Raw genomic sequence first — 18998 nt, forward strand, 5'->3', positions numbered from 1 at the left:
GTGTAGTATCTCACTTCCCTTCCAAACCCCAAGTTCTATGAGGGTCACATCACTCTGTCTTGTTTTCTCGCCAGCCTGGTACAGCACCTGGCAATATTTGTTGACTGCCCAGCTTACTTCTTTGTAATCCATAACCTTACAGGCAACAAATCACAATCACAGCTGTTACAAAGCTGTCAAGCCAGCTCCAGAGAGAAATTTTTATACAGAATCTATATCATGGGACGTGGAGGAGGGAAAATTGGAGGAATTTTCCATAAAACAGAAGCAATGTAATTTTGTTCAGAATTTGTCTGAAGTCCTCCTTTGAGATGGCTTCTTCCTCCTAAATGATTTCTGGGCTTGTCTGTAAAGAAAACATGCATTGCTTGAAAGAAACTAGAACTTAATGAGGCAAAAAATAAATAAATAAAACCGATGAATCCAATCCAGCTGTGTGGATATTTCTTGCCAAAAGTGTGGGAGTTAGAGTAGCAGGGACTGTGCCTCGGTATGAATGCCAGTGGATGACTAGAGGCCCAGATGTGTCCTGGGCTATCCCAAGGAGACCTAGTGGCTATGTCCCCATTGTCATGTTCCAGATGACAGTGTCCATCCCTAGCCTTGTGCACCGTGGGGGATACTAACTGAGTCATCCCTCCCCAATTCTGGGATCAGAGCTGACTCCCATTGTTCTTGTCATAATCCTTCGTAGGTCACAAGGTACTGGAAGAATATGCATACAGGGGTAAAATTAAAAACTTCAGATAGGCTCTGTGCAGATCACAAACAGAATTTATTGATAATTTAGTTCAAATGTGAATTGACAGTGTCAGAAAGATGAGATACTTTCTGTGAAGATACTTTCCCAATTTTCTGAGGACTCTCTCCACACTGATCTCCATAGCAGCTGTACTAATTTCCAATTCCACCACATCTTAGAAGAATTCCTATTACCACATCTTCTCTAGTATTTATTGTTGTTTGACTTCTTGATGATTGCCATTCTGATTAGGATTAGATGAAATCTCTGTAGTTTTGATTTGCATCTCCCTGATTGCTAATGATGTTGAACATTTTTATAGTAATAAAAACAGCATAGTATTGGCACAAAAGCAGACACATACACTAATAGAACAGAATAGAAGATACAGAAACAAATACATACACTTATAGCCAATTGATTTCCAACAGAGGTGCCAAACACATATTTTGGAGAAAAGACAACAGATGGTCTGGGAAAACCGGCTATTTGTAGAAAAAATGCACAAGAGACAACTCAGAATGGATCAAAGACATGGAAATTAGACCAGAGTTTTAAAACCAAAATTTTTGTTGAAATGCTTCTATTTAAACTCTGCATCAGAAAAACAGATGTTTCAGATCCTTTATTGAAGCTAAGGGGTGAATGCTTGAACAAAAATTTCGTTTTATAGAAGCCCAACAAGATTAAATCGAGAAGAGGTTGAGAAAGGAGGGAGGAAATTTTAAGTGAAATCCCCTGTAAGAAAGGGATTGGTACAGAAGCCACCTGAAGGAGAATGTCGATTCTGCCTGGGAGGAGAGAGATGACAGACAGACACTGTGAGAATTCCTTCTCTATCATAACCTGAAGGGATTCCTCTTCCACCTCTTTTCTGTTTTTCCTCCAGGCCAACTATAGTCTCTTATTGAGCATAAAAAATGTATCAGGTAGCTGAACATGGTGGCACACACTTGTAATTTTAGTACTTGGGAGGCTGAGACAGGAGGACTGCAGGTTTGAGAACAGCCGTAGCAACTTTCGCAAGACTCAACAACTTATCTAGACCCTGTTTCAAAACTAAAAAAAAAAAAAAAAAGGACTGGGAACGTAGCTTAGAGTTAGAACCCCTCTGGGTTCAATCTCCAGCAACATAAAAAATAAGTAAATAAATATAAAATATGCCAGATACTGCAACAAGCACTTTACATATATTTTGGTAGTACCTAGAACACAACATCTCTTTCAGGTGTGTATATTTATCCTGACCATTTTAAATTTGAAGAAACTGAGACCTGGTGGGAAAAACTAGTAAGTGTCAGAGCCAAACCAAGAACCTGAAATCTGTGTTTTATCACTTCTCTTCAGTGCTGTGATTAGGAACTACTTGTAGACTGGATAGTGTTTCTTCACAATATGCACTGTAATCTATTTCCTCCTTGGACACAAGCACATGGATCCCAACTTTCTGGATAAAAGCCTGTTCTCACACAAGCCATGCATTTGGTGGGCAGGGGGAGAGCCCAGATATGGGCTCAGGCACATATGACCTCAAGTTCATGATCTGCACTGGATACATTTATGTTAAAAGCCTTGAACATGCCATAATGTAAAAGCATTGAAAAGTGTCACTGAAATATTTCATTAGTAAAATTCCCTTTCTACAATCCTCTGAATCCAGAGGCAAAAAGCCTAAGTATTTTTTTTAATCCCAGCACACTCACTTCAGAGGTTGTAGCTCTGGGTAAAATCACCAGTGTTCCGAGCCTTTCCATTCTCATCTGTTAAAATGGGAATAATGATACCCATTTTACAGCATCATAGAAAAGCCCAGCACAGGGAGTGAGCACTGTGGTGGAAAGCATTAGTTTCCTTCCCTTTTTATTATTAATTTATTTTTGCTTCTTTAGCTCTCATCTCTTCTCCTAGGCAAAATAAAAGCCATCACCATTGTGTGTGTGTGTGTGTGTGTGTGTGTGTGTGTGTGTGTGTGTTTGTGGGGAATTGAACTCAATGGCATCCTACCTCCCAAACCCCAGAATTTTTATTTTTTGTTTTGAAAGAGAGTTTTGCTAGCTTGCTGAGAATCTCACTAAGTTTCTGAGGCTGGTCTCAAACCTGAGATTTTTCTGTTTTAGCTTCACAAGTATGGGGAATATAGGCATGCACCACCATGCCTATCCCAAAGCAAGCACTATGCCATGATCAGTGTGTGGTTGCAGACATGTGGGAGACACAGCACAGGCAGTAGAAAGGGAAAGGGATTTGGGGAATGAGGACTTTGGAGACTTCCTCAGCGCTTCTAGTGCTGCTCAATCTTCCAGTATCCTCTGTATTTTGAGGGCAGCTGTGGAGTTAGAAGCACAGCCCACAGACACTAGGACTCCGTCTCATCCTGGGCAAAAATGGCTTCTCACCTATATATCCTGGATTGGTTTTTATGTAGAAGTCACCTATGAAGAGGGAAGGACAAAGCCTGGGAAGTAACAAGACATTCCACCCATGCTCGCTCTTCCTGTGGGAGCTCAAATAGAATCTCTGAAAATATTTCAGCAAAGGAGGTTCTAACATCTCCTTTGGTAATACTGAAGTGACTGACGGGGAGTGGTGAGATTTGAATGGGACTAAGTCAAAGGCCTTCTCATTATTACCACAGCAAGCTGCTTCTTTTTGTATACTTGATAAATATGTATGTACTAAATCATTGTAGGCTTGTGAAAACCTTCCCCAGACAGGATTATCCTTTATTTGGGGATAGGTCTTTTATTTCGGCAAATGATTATAAGGATCCTTCACAAGCACCCTTGAGTCACACTTAGTGGAACTCAGACTCCAGGCTACTTATATGCTGATATATGCAGGTAAGTATTTAGAATAATGTTTATTTTCTCTTAAGTAATTTGTCTGCAAATAAGACAGGCTGCCACTGGATGAGCCGTGGCTGTGCCTTGATCAGGGACTTGTGTTCATCCTATTTCATTGATGAATGGGAAGGTAAGCTTAGCAGACACTTTTACTCAACTCTTTTATATTTCAAATAAAAAAAGAAAAAACTACCAGGCATGATGGCTCATGGCTGTAATCCTAGTACTTGGTAGGTTGGTACAAGAGGGTTGCAGGATCAAGGCCAACTTCAAAGTGAGATGCAGTTTGAAAACAAAAACTCAAAAGGGCTTGGGGTATAGCTTGGAAGGAGAAAACTACCTCCTGGGTTCAACCCCTAACATCTCCCTCTCTTCTCTTCTCTTCTCTTCCCTTCTCTTCCCTTCCCTTCCCTTCCCTTCCCTTCCCTTCCCTTCCCTTCTCTACTCTTCTCTTCTCTTCTCTTCTCTTCTCTTCTCTTCTCTTCTCTTCTCTTCTCTCTCTCTCTCTCTCTCTCTCACACACACACACACACACACGCACACACACTCACATACACACACACACACACACACACACACACACGTGTGTATACCTCAAGGAGTTGTTGTACTGTGTTCTAGGTACTATCAAAACATAACAATACCTGATACATTTTGGCTGTTTAATTTGTGATTACAGTTAGCCCTTTGTATCCATGGGTTCAACCAGCCTCAAATTAAAAATATTTGAGAAGTGACTGCCTTTGTATTGAACATTCACAGACTTTCCTTTCTTATTATAATTCTCTAACCAGTACAGTATAGCATTTTTTGTGATACTGGGGATGAAACCCAGAAGAATTCTACCTCTGAGTGACATTCTCAGCCCTATTTTTTCTTCTTTATTTTGAAACAGGGTTTCACCAAGTTGTACAGGGCCTCACTAAGTAGCTGAGACTGGCCGCAAAACAACATCCTCCTCTCTCAGCCTCCCAAATGCTGGGATTACAAACTATCGGCCCATGCCCAGCTCAGTGCTGTAACTTTTATTTTACACTGTAACTTTTTTACACTGTAACTTTACACTGTAACTTTTTACACTGAGCTTTTTTCATAGCATTTATGTCATATTAGATATTAGGAATAACCTAGAGATTATTTTAAGTATATGGAGGATAAACATAGGTTATATGCACATGCTATGTCATTTTATAAGAGGGACTTGAGCATCTATGGATTTGGGAATCTAACCAATCCCCCATGGATTTCTTTTTTTTTTTTTTGGTGCATTATATTCATACAACTTATTGGGGTAAAAAACTTGTGTGTACAAACATGTACTCATCGCTGATTTAACCCCTACCCAAATACCACCCTATTCCCTCCCCGTCCCTCCCTTCCTTGCTTGGCTTAGTGATTGACTTCAATATGTTTAAGTACATTGTGTGCTTTAGAGATTTTTCTCTTTCCCCTCCTTTCTCTTCCTTTAGGTTATCTTGTTTGCTCCTCTTTTCTCCCTAACTCTCACATATTAGGGAAAGCATCTGATTTCTTATTTTTTTTGACTGACTAATCTCACTTAGCATAATGTCCTCCAGTTCCATCCATTTCCCTGGAAATGACGTAATTGAGTTTTTTTTGATGGCTGAGTAAAATTCCATTGTGTACATATCCCACAGTTTTGTAATCCATTCATCTGTTGATGGACATCTTGGCTGGTTCCATAGTTTGGCTATGGTGAATTGTGCAGCTATGAACATAGATACACATGCATTATTTTGGTAGTTTGGTTTCTTTTCTTTTGGGTAGATACCCAACAGTGGTATTGCTGGATCAAATGGTAGATTTGTTCCCATTCTTCTGAGGATTCTCCATACTGTTTTCCAAAGTGGTTGCACTAATTTGCAATCCCACCAACAATGTCTTAGAGTTCCCACTTCTCCACATCCTCGCCAGCATCTGTTGTTTGTGTTTTGAATGATGGCCATTCTAGTTGGAGTTAGGTGAAATCTCAGGGTAGTTTTGATTTGCATCTCTCTGATTGCCAGTGATGTTGAGCATTTTTTCATGCATTTATTGGCCATTTGAATTTCTTCTTTTGTGAAGTGTCTATTTAGTTCATTTGCCCATTTTGTTATTGGATGCTTTGTTTTCTTAGTGTTGAGTTTCTTGAGTTCTCTGTATATTCTAGATATTAGTCCTCTATCAGTGGTGTAGGTGGCAAAAATCTTCTCCCATTCTGTTGGCTCTCGATTGAGGTTCTTGATAGTTTCCTTTGCTGAACAGAAGCTCTTCAGTTTCATGCAATCCCATGTATTGATTCTCCTTTTAATTTGTTGTGCCTTTGGGGTCTTGTTGAGGAAATGTTTGTCTGTGCCTATGTGTTGTAGTGTTGGACCTATGCCCTCTTCAAGGAGCTTCAAGGTCTCTGGTTTAATTTCCAAGTCTTTGATCCATCGTGAGTTGACTTTTGTACAGGGTGAAAAAGTGGGATTAACATCCAATTTTCTGCATATGGTTAACCAGTTTTGCCAACACCATTTGTTGAAGAGGCTATCTTTTTTCCAGTGTATGTTTTTGGCCCCTTTGTCAAAAATCAATTGGCTGAAAGTGTGTGGACTTGTTTCTGGGTCTTCTATTCTGCTCCATTGGTCTATATATCTGTTCTTTTGCCAGTACCATGCTGTTTTTATTACAATGGCTTTGTAGTATAGTTTAAAGTCAGGTATTGTGATTCCTCCTGCGTGGTTTTTGTTACTGAGAACTACCTTGCTATTCTGGGCTTTTTGTTATTCCAGATAAATTTAAGGACTGATTTTTCTATGTCTGTGAGGAATGATCTTGGTAGTTTAATGGGCATTGCATTAAATCTGTAGATCACTTTTGGGAGGATGGCCATTTTAATGATATTTATTCTGCCAATCCATGAACATGGAAGGTCTTTCCATCTTCTAAGATCTGCTTCGATTTCTTTTTTCAGTGTTTTATAATTTTCTTTGTAGAGATCTTTTACCTCCTTGGTCAAGTTTATTCCTAGGTATTTTATTTTTTTGTGGGAGATCCTGAGTGGAAGTGTTTTCTGAATTTCTTTTTCAGTGGATTTATGGTTGGTGTACAGGAAAGCTTCTGATTTTTTAAGATTGATTTTGTATCCAGATACTTTGCTGAATTTGTTGATCAGTTCTATAAGCCTTTTGGTTGAGTTTGTTGGGTTTTCTAAATATAGTATCATGTCATCAGCAAATAGTGAAAGCTTAAGTTCATCTTTTCCTATTTGTACTCCTTTGATTTCCTTTTCTTGCCTTATTGCTCTGGCTAGAGTCTCTAGTACTATATTGAAGAGAAGTGGTGATAGTGGACATCCTTGTCTCGTTCCAGTTTTTAGGGGGAATTCTTGAAGTTTTTCCCCATTTAATATGATGCTGGTAGTGGGCTTGTTGTAGATTGCCTTAATAATGTTGAGATATGTTCCTTCTATTCCAATTCTCTGCAGTGTTTTTATCATAAATGGATGTTGAATTTTATCAAATGCTTTTTCAGCATCTATTGAGATGATCATGTGGTTTTTGTCTTTGATTCTGTTTATATGATGAATTACATGGATTGATTTTCTTTTTTTTATTTATTTTATTGGTGCAATGTATTCATACATCATAGTGGTATAAAGAAAATACTTTTGTAGACATACATGCACATCTCGCCCAGTTAGCCCCTACCACGATCCCCACCCCATTCCCTCCCCATCCGTCCTTCCCACGCTTGGCTTACTGGTTGACCTCTAGTATTATAGCAATTTATACAATATTAACATTGATAATCTCACATAACAGTTTCATTTGTCTGGTACCAAACTTTTGATGACTTAAAGATAACATTTCAATATTTCTTTTTGCTTTCTTTCTTACCAGAGAATATTTTTTTCTTTTTTTTTTTTAGGTGAAACTATCATACATTTATTTATTTATTTTTCAGAAAAAATCTATCCTGATATGGAATATGGACTCTAGATACCCAAAACAGTCTCAAAGAAGAACAAAGCTAGAAGATGTATGTTTTCTGATTTCAAACCATATAAAGCTACAATAATTGAAACAGTGTAGTACTGTTCTAAAGGCAGATATATAAACCATTGGAGCTAAATAAAAGCCTAGAGATAAATTCTTCCATACATTGTCAAGTTATTTTTGACAAGGTTTCCATGAACTTTTGGTGGAGGAAATACTGGTCTTTTAACTAAATATTGTTGAAAAATAATAATAAGTGAAAAAGAATAAAATTGGACCCTTACCTAACACATATACAAATATTAACTCAAAATAGATAAAAGACCTAAATATAAATCTTAATACTATAAGCTTTTAGAAGAAAATCTGGTTCATAAAACCTCACAACATTGAAATTGGAAGTGATTTCTTGGATATGATTTCAATGGCACAGGCAACAAAAGAGTAAATAAACTCCCTAAAAAATAAAAAAATATTGTATATCCAAAGACAATGTAAACAGAGTTAAAAGTTACTGATCCTCTTCCAAGAGTTCCTCCTATGACCCATTTCTCCCTAACTCTCACATATTAGGGAAAGCATCTGATTTTTATTTTTTGTGCCTGACTAATCTCACTTAGCATAATGTCCTCCAGTTCCATCCATTTCCCTGAAAATGATGTAATTGAGTTTTTTTTTGATGGCTGAGTAAAATTCCATTGTGTACATATCCCACAGTTTTGTAATCCATTCATCTGTTGATGGACATCTTGGCTGGTTCCATAGTTTGGCTATGGTGAATTGTGCAGCTATGAACATAGATACACATGCATTATTTTGGTAGTTTGGTTTCTTTTCTTTTGGGTAGATACCCAACAGTGGTATTGCTGGATCAAATCGAAGATTTGTTCCCATTCTTCTGAGGATTCTCCATACTGTTTTCCAAAGTGGTTGCACTAATTTGCAATCCCACCAACAATGTCTTAGAGTTCCCACTTCTCCACATCCTCGCCAGCATCTGTTGTTTGTGTTTTGAATGATGGCCATTCTAGTTGGAGTTAGGTGAAATCTCAGGGTAGTTTTGATTTGCATCTCTCTGATTGCCAGTGATGTTGAGCATTTTTTCATGCATTTATTGGCCATTTGAATTTCTTCTTTTGTGAAGTGTCTATTTAGTTCATTTGCCCATTTTGTTATTGGATGCTTTGTTTTCTTAGTGTTGAGTTTCTTGAGTTCTCTGTATATTCTAGATATTAGTCCTCTATCAGTGGTGTAGGTGGCAAAAATCTTCTCCCATTCTGTTGGCTCTCGATTGAGGTTCTTGATAGTTTCCTTTGCTGAACAGAAGCTCTTCAGTTTCATGCAATCCCATGTATTGATTCTCCTTTTAATTTGTTGTGCCTTTGGGGTCTTGTTGAGGAAATGTTTGTCTGTGCCTATGTGTTGTAGTGTTGGACCTATGCCCTTTCAAGGAGCTTCAAGGTCTCTGGTTTAATTTCCAAGTCTTTGATCCATCGTGAGTTGACTTTTGTACAGGGTGAAAAAGTGGGATTAACATCCAATTTTCTGCATATGGTTAACCAGTTTTGCCAACACCATTTGTTGAAGAGGCTATCTTTTTTCCAGTGTATGTTTTTGGCCCCTTTGTCAAAAATCAATTGGCTGAAAGTGTGTGGACTTGTTTCTGGGTCTTCTATTCTGCTCCATTGGTCTATATATCTGTTCTTTTGCCAGTACCATGCTGTTTTTATTACAATGGCTTTGTAGTATAGTTTAAAGTCAGGTATTGTGATTCCTCCTGTGTGGTTTTTGTTACTGAGAACTACCTTGCTATTCTGGGCTTTTTGTTATTCCAGATAAATTTAAGGACTGATTTTTCTATGTCTGTGAGGAATGATCTTGGTAGTTTAATGGGCATTGCATTAAATCTGTAGATCACTTTTGGGAGGATGGCCATTTTAATGATATTTATTCTGCCAATCCATGAACATGGAAGGTCTTTCCATCTTCTAAGATCTGCTTCGATTTCTTTTTTCAGTGTTTTATAATTTTCTTTGTAGAGATCTTTTACCTCCTTGGTCAAGTTTATTCCTAGGTATTTTATTTTTTTGTGGGAGATCCTGAGTGGAAGTGTTTTCTGAATTTCTTTTTCAGTGGATTTATGGTTGGTGTACAGGAAAGCTTCTGATTTTTTAAGATTGATTTTGTATCCAGATACTTTGCTGAATTTGTTGATCAGTTCTATAAGCCTTTTGGTTGAGTTTGTTGGGTTTTCTAAATATAGTATCATGTCATCAGCAAATAGTGAAAGCTTAAGTTCATCTTTTCCTATTTGTACTCCTTTGATTTCCTTTTCTTGCCTTATTGCTCTGGCTAGAGTCTCTAGTACTATATTGAAGAGAAGTGGTGATAGTGGACATCCTTGTCTCGTTCCAGTTTTTAGGGGGAATTCTTGAAATTTTTCCCCATTTAATATGATGCTGGTAGTGGGCTTGTTGTAGATTGCCTTAATAATGTTGAGATATGTTCCTTCTATTCCAATTCTCTGCAGTGTTTTTATCATAAATGGATGTTGAATTTTATCAAATGCTTTTTCAGCATCTATTGAGATGATCATGTGGTTTTTGTCTTTGATTCTGTTTATATGATGAATTACATGGATTGATTTTCGTATATTGAACCAGCCTTGCATCCCTGGGATGAACCCTACCTGGTCGTGATGAATGATTTTCTTGATGTGGTTTTGAATACGTGTTGCTAGTATTTTGTTTAATAGTTTTGCATCCAAGTTCATCAGAGATATAGGCCTGTAGTTTTCCTTCCTTGAACTGTCTTTATTCGGTTTGGGTATTAGTGTGATGTTGGCTTCATAGAATGTATTTGGGAGAGTCCCGGTTTTTTTCTATTTCCCGAAATAGTTTGAGTAGTATTGGGATTAGCTCTTCTGTAAAGGTTTTATAGAATTCACTTGAAAAACCATCTGGTCCTGGGCTTTTCTTTGATGGTAAGCTCTTTATTGCTGTTTCAATCTCTTTGATTGTTATTGATTGGTTTAAGTGTTCTATATCTTCTTGACTCAGTTTAGGAAGGTTGTATTTATCTAGGAAGTTGTCGATTTCCTCCAGATTTTCCATTTTGTTGGAGTATAGTTTTTCAAAGTAGTTTCTGATAATCCTCTGGATTTCTACACTGTCAGTAGTAATGTCTCCTTTTTCATCCCTTATCCTCATAATTTGGGTTGATTCTCTCTTTTTTTTAGTTAGGTTGGCCAGTGGTTTATCAATCTTGTTAATCTTTTCAAGAAACCAGCTTTTGGTTTTGTTGATTTTCTGTATTGTTTTTTTATTCTCTATTTCATTAATTTCTGCTCTAATTTTAATAATTTCCCATCTTCTGCTGGCTTTGGGGTTCAATTGTTCCTGCTTTTCAAGGGCTTTGAGGTGTGTCGTAAGGCTATTTATTTGAAGATTTTCTGTTTTTCTTATGTGAGCACTCAGTGCTATAAATTTTCCTCTTAATACTGCCTTCAAAGTGTCCCAGAGGTTTTGATATGTTGTATCTTTATTTTCATTCACTTCTAGAAATTTCTTGATTTCACCTCTTACATCTTCTATGACCCATTCTTCATTCAGAAGTGTGGTGTTCAGCCTACACATGTTTATGTTGTTTCTTTGGGTCTTCTTATAGTTGATTTCTAGTTTCATTCCATTATGGTCTGAAATGACACAGGGAAGTATGTAACATTTTTTAAATTTGCTAGTGCTCATTTTGTGTCCCAGGATGTGATCTATTTTGGAGAAGGTTCCGTGAGCAGCTGAGAAAAATGTGAACTCTGCTGTAGTTGGGTGAAATATTCTATATGTGTCCAACAGGTCCATTTGGTTAATGGTGTTCTTTAGTTCTGAGACATCTTTACTGACCCTTTGTCTGGAAGATCGGTCTAGTATTGTGAGAGGTGTGTTGAAGTCTCCCAGTATTATTGTGTTGGGATTTATGTGTGACTTCATGTCACAAAGAGTTTGATTTATGAAAGTAGCTGCCCCCATGTTTGGGGCATAGATGTTGATTATTGTTATTTCCTCTTGCTGGACTATTCCTTTTACCAGTAAAATGTGACCTTCTTTGTCTCTTCTAATAAGTTTGGTTTTGAAGTCTAACTTGTCTGATATCATAGTTGCTACTCCTGCTAGTCTTCGAGTACCATTAGCATGGATAACCTTGCTCCAGCCCTTTACCTTGAGTTTGTTCCTATCTTTACTTGTAAGGTGTGTTTCTTGTAAGCAGCAGATGGATGGATTCTGGCTTTTAATCCATTTTGCCACTTTATGTCTTTTTATTGGGGAGTTGAGGCCGTTTACATTCAGTGTGATTATAGAGAGATAATTTTTAATTCCCAACATGTTAAGATCTTATTTCTGTTTGAGATACTGTTTATTCTTCTTTGCTTAGTTGTCTGCTGGATGGGAATTCTTGTTTCTTTGGTTCTGGCGTGTATTACCCATTTCCTCTTTGCAGTTAATCTCCTTGAGTACTTTCTCTAGCGCTGGTTTTGAAGACATAAATTCCTTCAGTTGCTGTTTGTCATGGAAGCTTCTTATTTCCCCATCTAATTTGATGGATAGTTTTGCTGGGTAGGAAATTTTTGGCTGGAAGTTGTTTTCTTTCAGAGTTTGGAATATGTTACTCCATGCCCTTCTGACTTTCATAACTTGGTTTGGGAAGTCTGGAGTGATTCTAATTGGTTTGCCTCTGTATGTCACGTGGCCTTTTGTTTTTGTTGCCTTTAAGATTCTCTCCTTGGCTTCCACATTAGTCATTTTGACAATTATGTGGCGTGGGGATCCTCTTCTCTGATCCTGTCTAAAGGGAGTTCTATAAGTTTCCTGGACCTGTGTATCAACCTCTTGCTCTATGTTTGGAAAATTTTCTGCTATTACTTCCTTGAAGAGATTGTTGATCCCTTTGGTTTCACCTTCTTTTCCCTCCTCTATTCCAATTATTCTTAGGTTAGCTCTCTTGAAATGGGCCCATATTTCTTCAATGTCAGATTCCTGCTGTCGGGTTTTTTTTTTCTAAATTAGAAACTATGCATTCATTTTTGGAATGGTCATCTTCAAGAAGCGAGATTCTATTCTCCATGTGGTCTAATCTGTTGTTTATACTTTGAATTGAAGCCTTCACTTCATTAATTGCATCCTTTATCTCTTTTTGACTCTAAATTCTTTTCGAAACACCTCTATTATTTCTAGAGTTATTTTCCTAATTTGATCTTCTAGAGATCTTTGGATTTCTGTGTTATCTGATTCTGATGTTGTGGGGTTGTGGGCATTCACTTCTCCATTGTTATTTCTCTTTCCCATGATTTTGGAAGTTTGTGCCTTCTCTGGGTTCTTCCCTGAGTCACTACGAGTTCACTTAAGATGTTCTGGATCTCAAGTCTGTGGTATCTCAGTCACCACTACTCCTTTACTGAGTTGTATCACAAAGTCTCAGACCCAGGGAGTCAATTGAGGCTGCTTAGACCATGGGGGGTGCCAAGTTGGGTGTTCTCTAGCGGGGAGTTGTGACTATGGTATGATATCTCTGCCACTGCCACTCCCCCACTGGGCTGCACTGCTAAAATCTCCGACCCAGGGAGACTATCTGCGCAAGTCCCTGGGAGTGCAGTACTGGGATTTCTCCCCTTAGGGCCGCAATTTGACTCACGTTTGTTGAGTGCGCTGATGGAGCTGTAGTGAACTCGGTGGATTCGCTGCTGCCGCCACTGGCAATATGGCACCACTGCCATGCCCTCGGCTGTGATGTGGCCTATTTCTTCTCTGGTTTTGAGCTCCGCTGAGTCCCTGCCAGATGTGCTGTGCCAGGCCCTTGGGAGCTTTAGACGCTCCTTGCACCAGAGAAACTGCTGACTGCTGCCCGGCTGTTCAGCAGCGGCTTACCTTGGCTCGCTGTCCACCCCTCCTCTCAGGCGTCTGGTGGCTGGTTGTGTGGGTTGGTCTAGGGCCGTCTGGTGAATTCGCCGCTGCTGCCAGCAGTAAGACACTGCTTCTGCATCCTAGGCCACGAGGCCAGAGTACCTCCTCTATGGATTTGAGCTCTGTTTTGAGTCTCCCTCCTTCTGGAGCCTGGTGCTGCTAGGGGAGATGTAAGCCGTGCCGCTCCGGCCGCTCTGTGCTGTGGCTCAGGCTGCTCCGCACCACGGGTCTGGCCGCTCTGGCCTCTCTGGCTGCTCTGCACCGCGGATCTGGCTGCTCCGCACCGCGGGTCTGGCCACTCCGGCCGCTCCAGCGGTTCCACGAAGAGGCTCTGGCTGCTCCGGCTGTTCTGGCCGCTCCTCTCCGGCTGCTCTGGCTGCTCCTCTCTGGCTGGTCTGGCCGCTCCGCTCGGCTGCTCCGGCTGCCCAGCTTCACGCTGCGGCTCTGACTTCTCTGTGCTGCGGCTCTGGCCGCTCTGACTCCTCTGGCCGCTCCGCCCCGCGGTGGGCGCGGCCCTTCGGGCTGGTTTTTTTCTGGTGTCTTGTTTTTCCAGCCCTTTTTCTCTGTCCCTTGTATTTACCGTTTTTATTTCTTTGCTGGTGGTGTTTTCTGGCTCTGAAAGGCGCTGGTTTTGTGGTAATAGAGTTTGATTGTTAGCGGGACTTGTAAGTGCTGCTTTCCTCGGTCGCCATCTTACCGGAAATCCTCCCCCCATGGATTTCAAGTGACACTGAATTTCTACTACTACTACCATTAGTATTATTACTAGATACCTGTCTTTGGGCAAGTTATTCTCTCTGGGTTTCAAATACTTCTGTTAAATGAAGATAATATTATAACTATCTTAAAATGTGTCTGTGAAACTCAATTGAAAACTGTTTATAAATGCTTAATACCATATGGATAATTATTTTATTAGCTAGATATTCCAGTGCTCATCTCTTTTTTTGGACCATGATACTTTTCAAATAAGTTTACAATTCTGAATAGTTTCCTTAGAAGTAGAAATTATTATATTGATTGTTATACATCAAATAAAAATGTTGTATTCTTGGAAGCTTCAAATTAGAGAGTGCATCTAATACCCAGCTCCAGGACTGACCTTCCTCCAGGCAGAACATATAACCACTATATATTTACATAAAACTTCCCTGCAATTTTCAATTTTTTCCACTAATCTTCAAGATGGGGTCACTTTTCTGCACATCTTTCATGACTAAGTTAATCTGAATTGTTTTTAATATTACCAAACATGAATGTACCTTCTTTAATACCTTCTTTAAGGTATTATTTTTATTAAAGTTATAATTTCTTCTCTTTGATTTCATTTAACTTTCATGTCAGCTAGAATGTCACCCTTCCATGTCAGGGTCTTCTTGAATCTTAGGATCAAAATAAGATTGACTAAAAACACTCCTGCATTGTACAATTCAATACTTCCCATCCCAGCATAACTTCATAAGATTTCTGCAAATTCTGAAGATACTGACTTCTCTGATTCTGAGCTTCTGCTTCTGCTTTATAACACTTATTTGTAAATCTTTTTAAAATTCATTCATCAAATATTTGACTGCCAAAATACCTAGTGCCTGGACTCTATTTATATGTGGCACTGAGTAAAACATACAAAAAAGTCACTTGTCTGTCTTCTCTTCTTTCTCCATACTTTGTTGAGATTAATGGGGAACTTGATTCCATCCCTCAATTACAAGCAAAAGGAGGCATCTTACAGAAAATATTTGTGTCTCGAGCCGATATCTCAGAAGGTTTTGGGAGATAAGTGGGGGCAGGAAGACAATGCACCAAAGGGGGAAAAATAATTGTTTTAATTCTTTAGAGAATCTTTAGCCAATCATCATGTTCTCTTCCATGTTGCTATTTTCTTCCTCTTTCATGTTGCTACTATATTTTAACCAAAAGTAAATGGAATTTCCACCACCTCCATAAGGACTTTGCAGAAAATATAAAAAGAACCCATGATTGTGCCACAATATCTTAACAGTTAATATCTTAACACTGGAAAGGAGTCCACCAATTTCTCAGCCAGGGGCCATCACCATCCCTTACTCTGCCTAGGATGTTGTTGGAGGTATTTGGGAAGAAGGTGGTTTCATCCCTCTGTAACCTAGGTTTGGAAGAAACCTCAAGAAATTTTAGGCAGGACTACTATATATCTATCCATTCCTTCACTGTCATTTATTTAACAAGCCTTCATTTAACACCTCTGTACCCACAAAACCCTGTGTTTTGGGCAACACAAAGCAGAATGAGACCCAATGTCTGACCACAAGGAGATCACAGTCTAGAGTTCAGTAAAGAGAAGGTGTCAGTTGAGCTGAAGCTCGAATAATAAGTGTAATTCACCTTATAGCAATGAGGAGAAGGAAATTCCAAGTGAGGTAGACAGTCTCTGAAGATACTAAAACATGTTAACTTGGATCTGTGCAGCCCCAGTCCACACATTGAGAGATGCTATTTAGCTGACAAGTGGGGGCTGCAGGAAGGAATGGATGGAAGGGAACCTGCAGGCCTCACAGGGAAAGAAGTACTGAGAGCTTCTTCCAAGTCTCAAGAACAATGAAAATGTAGGAGCTCTCAGGATATTTATAGCACATTGAGGAAAACTTCACAAGTAACTTAAAACAGATATCAAATTTCTCTTCTGCCTACTTATAGTGGCTTGAGACACAGAATATGAGCATATTTCCTATGTAGGAGATGTAGATAATTATATTCAATGCCCAGCAGAGTGGAAATTACCCTGTACATTCATGAGCAAAATGGTCCACCAAACTGTTTTATTTATTTATTTATTTATTTATTTATTATTTTTTGTGGTACTGGGGTTCCTGGAAGCCCTTCTACCTCTGGGCTACACTCCCAGACCTATTTTTACATTTTTATTTGGAAACGGTCTCCTAAGCCAGTGCGCACGGCTGGCTTCGAACCTGCGCGATCCTCCTGTCTCTGCCTCCCAAGCACGGGGATTACAAGTGTGTGCCACCATGCCCGGCTCCACCAAACTGTTTTAATCTTTCAAAATTTAAAATAAGCTGGGCATGGTGGCACATGCTTATAATCCCAGCATTTGGGAAGCTGAGATAGGAGGATCGAAGTTCACAGCCAGTCTCCGCTACTTAGTGAGGCCCTTTGCAACTCAGTGAGACCATGTTTCAAAATGAAGAGGTATAATGCTTCTAAGTTCTATCTCAAAAAAAAATTGAGTACCTCAAAAAAATTGAAAATAAAATATGGATGTGATGCCTATTTATAGTTAATCAGTCAAACCAGTAAACTAGTAAGAATATATACTTCTGGAAGGAACTACTGGAAATGTTTCAAGAATTTTAAATTCTTCTGTGCTGAATTCTTTCTTAGATTTTGAAAGTTGAAAGTTATCTTTATTGTGATTATATAACTAATTGGCTAGATGTCCTAATATGACTCTATATTGGTCAATTCTAGAGAACACAAAACAGCCCGTGGATTCATTAGCAACCTTATGGTACCTTGGAGTTTTGCAGCTGCACTCATAATGGGCCAGATCAAGACTTCCCTTGGATTTCTATTGTTAGGAAAAGTTCATTAACTTTTTTATTGTATTATAGTATAGTATTATAAGATTACTATTTCAAAATAATAAATAGCTCTTTCAGATGCTATGGACTCCCAAATGCATATGGAAAGTAATTTGCTCAGCTAATAGGGTTTGGCTGATTTATAGCCTCATTAGAGCATACTGAATGCTCACCTTTACATACATTATCTATTTGATCCTCACAAAAGCCCTGCAAAGTCAGCGAGGCCATTATTAGCATCATCCTTACTTTCTAGCTTAGAGAAAACTGCCCAGGTTATACAGAAAGGACTGTGTTGCTTCTGGATGTCAACCCCTCCATTTCTGTGTTCCTGTGCCCAGTCAATACAGGCCACACCTAACCTCAGAAACCACATGCACATAGAGCAATGTTATCACACACAACTGGCTTAGAGCAACCCTCAGAAACTTGGAGGTAAAAGATAGGCAAATGGAATAATAATTGAGACACTGCCCGGCCTTTCTAGTCTGCAATAGAAGGACAGCCTCCAAAATAACAAAATAAAATATAAGTAGTGGCATTTGGGGCTAGACACAATCCACACAGTGGATCTGAAGTCATCTACATCTGGTTGTCCTGGTTATAAACAAGTATGCTAGGGGAGAGAATAGAGAAATGTCTTCGTTGTGTGTGTGTGTGTGTGTGTGTGTGTGTGTGTGTGTTACTGGGGATTGAACCCAGGGTCATTCTACCTCTTAGCTACACCACAGGCCTTTTTAATTTTTTGTGTTGAAACAATGTCTTGCTAGATTGCTGAGAGCCTCACTACATTGCTGAGGCTGTTCTCTAACCTGCATCCTCCTGTCTCAGCCTCCCAAGTACTGGGATTACAAGTATGGGCCACCATGCCCAGCTGTGTCTTTGTTTTTTAATAAGACTTAAGTGGTAGCTCCAAAAGCAAATTTCATACATCTATTGATATTTATAACAAGTGGCTTGCATTTGAAACTAATCAAGACTTGATTATAGCTAGAATATTTGATAGAAAAGTAACATGCATCTGTATACAATGAAAGTGGGAATTAAAGATTTATGGTGATTAGAAAAGGGAAAGCTAGTTTTACATAAAACATTCAGGTACGCCGGGCGTGGTGGCGCACGCTTGTAATCCCCGCGCTTGGGAGGCAGAGACAGGAGGATCGCGCAGGTTCGAAGCCAGCTGCGCACTGGCTTAGGAGACCCTGTTTCCAAATAAAAATATAAAAATAGGTCTGGGAGTGTATCCCGGAAGTAGAAGGGCTTCCAGGAATCCCAGTACCACCAAAAAAAAAAAAAAAAAAAAAAAAAAAAAAAACCATTCAGGTACTCCACAGGTTCTAATCATTTACATTCCTCCATGGACAATTTGATGTCTTTATCCATCCTGTTCTGACTAGAAAACTAACTAGACACAAGCTATAAACCCTTCCCCAAAATATACCACAGAGAAATTAGCAAGAGGTTTTTATGAAAATGAAAAAAACTATCTTCGGTGCTTGATCACTTTCCAAATGTTCTATTTTTACAAACATATAAATTGTGTATTTTGACTGATATCTTAATATTAGTTGAAATCTAAAATGTATTTAAACTGGGCATGGTGACGAACACCTATAATGTCATTAACTGGGCAGCTGAGAAAGAAAGAACCTAAGTTTGAAGCCTGCCTCAGCAACTTACCAAGGTTCTGTTTCAAAATAGAAAATAAGTCGGAGAGTAGAGCTTGGAGGTGAAATCCCTCTGGTCAATCCCCAGTACCAAAAGTAGCTGAGGCTGGCCTCGAACCTGTGCAATCCTCCTGTCTCAGCCTCCCAAGCACAAGGATTACAAGCGTGTGCCACCACGCCAGGATGGAATTTTGATTTTTAACAAAAAAATTCTTGTTATTTTGGAAAGTT

The 18998-nt window shown here is 39.1% G+C and overlaps 1 protein-coding gene across 10 annotated transcripts in view; it reads left to right on the forward strand.

Annotated features, from left to right (window-relative positions):
- The window catches only part of PEX5L (peroxisomal biogenesis factor 5 like), a gene marked incomplete at both ends in the record, with an annotated part of 250623 nt that overhangs the window by 119365 nt on the left and 112260 nt on the right, over window positions 1-18998 (forward strand). The gene's annotated exons all lie outside the window — the stretch shown is intronic.

This window comes from Muscardinus avellanarius (genome assembly GCF_963383645.1).
Source record: "Muscardinus avellanarius genome assembly, chromosome: 5".
NCBI classification, from domain to species: Eukaryota; Metazoa; Chordata; class Mammalia; order Rodentia; family Gliridae; genus Muscardinus; species Muscardinus avellanarius.